The 2,054-nt window shown below is 39.7% G+C and overlaps 1 protein-coding gene across 1 annotated transcript in view; it reads right to left on the bottom strand.

Annotated features, from left to right (window-relative positions):
* Positions 1-407: 407 nt before the first annotated feature.
* DISP2 (dispatched RND transporter family member 2) overlaps positions 408-2,054 on the bottom strand; it is an 18,666-nt gene continuing 17,019 nt past the window's right edge. The window contains exon 9 of the transcript XR_005200764.1: positions 408-1,811. The gene's annotated coding sequence lies outside the window, so the exon portion shown is untranslated. The remainder of the gene's footprint in view (positions 1,812-2,054) is intronic.

Genomic DNA, 2,054 nt, shown 5'->3' with positions numbered 1-2,054 from the left:
TAGAGACGGGGTTTCACCGTGTTGACCAGGATGGTCTCGATCTCTTGACCTCGTGATCCACCCGCCTCGGCCTCCCAAAGTGCTGGGATTACAGGCGTGAGCCACCGCGCCCGGCCTTAATTTTTGTATTTTTAGCAGAGATGGGGTTTCACCATGTAGGCCAGGCTGGTCTTGAACTCCTGACCTCAGGTGATCCGCCCGCCTCAGCCTCCCAGAGTGTTGAGATTACAGGCGTGAGCCACCTCGCCCAGCACTTTATATTCATTTATAAAATTCTTCTTTCTCTTGGTGTTTTTGGATAATTTCTATTGTTATGTCTTCAAGTGCACTACTGTTTTTTTCTGCAATGTCTAAACTGTTATTAATTCCATTCAGTGATTTTTCATCTTAGATTTTTTTTTTTAATATTAAAAACACTTTTAAATTCTTTATTTTGGAATTGTTATAATTGCACAGGAATTAACAATGAATGATAGCACAAGGAGGTCCTTTGTATTCTTCACCCAGTTTCCCCCAATGGTTTTGTTTCAGTACAATTTTAACAGCTTTATTGAGATATGATTAACATTCCATAAACCACATATTTTAAATGTACAATTTGATAAGTTTAGAAATTACATATACCTGTGAAACCATTGCCACAATTAAACTAATAAACACACCTATCATCCCCAAAACATTTTTCATTCCCCTTGGTACTTCTTCCTATCCTCTTTCTGCCTACCTTACCCAACCCATCTCAGACATTTTGGTTTTTTGTCTCTAAAGTTCAAAGTGGGTATTTAAAAAATATCTTCCTAGTCTCTATTTACTACGTACAAAATACAGTTATAATAATTGTTTTAATGACCTTGTCTAATCCTCACATATGTGTCAGCTGTGGTGGTTTCAATTGCTTTTTCTCCTTATGAAGGGTCATAGTTTGCATGACTGGTAATTTTTTATTGGAGAACCAGACATTGTGAATTTTACATTTTTGGGTGCTTGTTAATTTTGGATTTCTGTAAATGTTCTTGGACTTTGTTCTGGGATGCAGTTCAGTTATTTAGAAACAGTTGGATTCCTTCAGGTCTTGCTTTTGAGATTTGCTAGGTGGAATCTAGCAATGTTTGAACTAGGGCTGACAAATCCTCACTACAAGGCAAAGCCCCTCTGAGAGTTCTGACCAGTGCTCCGTAAATTATGAGGTTTTCCGATCTGGCTGATGGGGACAGGCACTGTCCAGGCTCTGTGTAGCTTCTGGCTATTGTTCCGGCCCATTGTTTTTGGGTGATTCTTTCCTTGGCCTCAAGTGGTTTCCTTACACTTATATGATGAATCATGCTCTGTTGAACACTCAAGGGGGGCCCTTTGCAGATCCCCAGAATTCTCTATGCATCCACCTTTCTCCTCTCCCCTACCCTGTCCTGAGCACTCCAGCCACCTTGGCTACTCCAAACTCTCAGCTGTCCCCTCAGCTCAGAGTCACTTGTTTTGCCTGGGTTTTTCCTCCCTGAAATACATCCTCCCAAGCAGTAAGCTGGGCAACCGAGGGGCTCACCTTGCTTGTTACTTGCCTCAGAGGGACTGTCTTTTGTTACCTCGGGTCTGGTGTCTTGAAACCGAGAGATGAAGAGATATAGAGATGAAGTCTTGCTATGTATATTTTGCAATATAACATGTTCAATGAATTTGAATTGTTTCATGTGTTTTCTGTTTGGTTGGTTGTTTCAGGCAGGAGGGTAAACTTGGCCCCTGCCTGCTCTTCCATCTTGGCTGAAAAGGAGAAGTTGTATCTGTACTTTCAGTCTGTTTTTGTTCAAACTTTGGAGCTGCAGATTAAAGTTATTCCATTTTAGGGAAAATGTCCATCATATATCCTACCTGAAAAGACTGTCCTTTCTGTCAAACCTGTGAGCCAAATCTGACTTTCTAACAGAAAAAGTCTGATTTTATTTTTCCATTCAAATCAATGTGGTTAGTATGTATCCTGTGTCAACCATCTCACTTGCAATTTGAATTACTCTTATTTCTTTTTTTCCTTTTTTTTTTTTTTTTTTTTTTTTTTTTTTTTT

The sequence above is a fragment of the Cebus imitator genome, unplaced genomic scaffold, assembly GCF_001604975.1.
Source record: "Cebus imitator isolate Cc_AM_T3 unplaced genomic scaffold, Cebus_imitator-1.0 Scaffold70, whole genome shotgun sequence".
Lineage (NCBI taxonomy): Eukaryota > Metazoa > Chordata > Mammalia > Primates > Cebidae > Cebus > Cebus imitator.
Note: the sequence above shows the minus strand (reverse complement) of the source record. Positions and strands in the feature narration are given on the sequence as shown.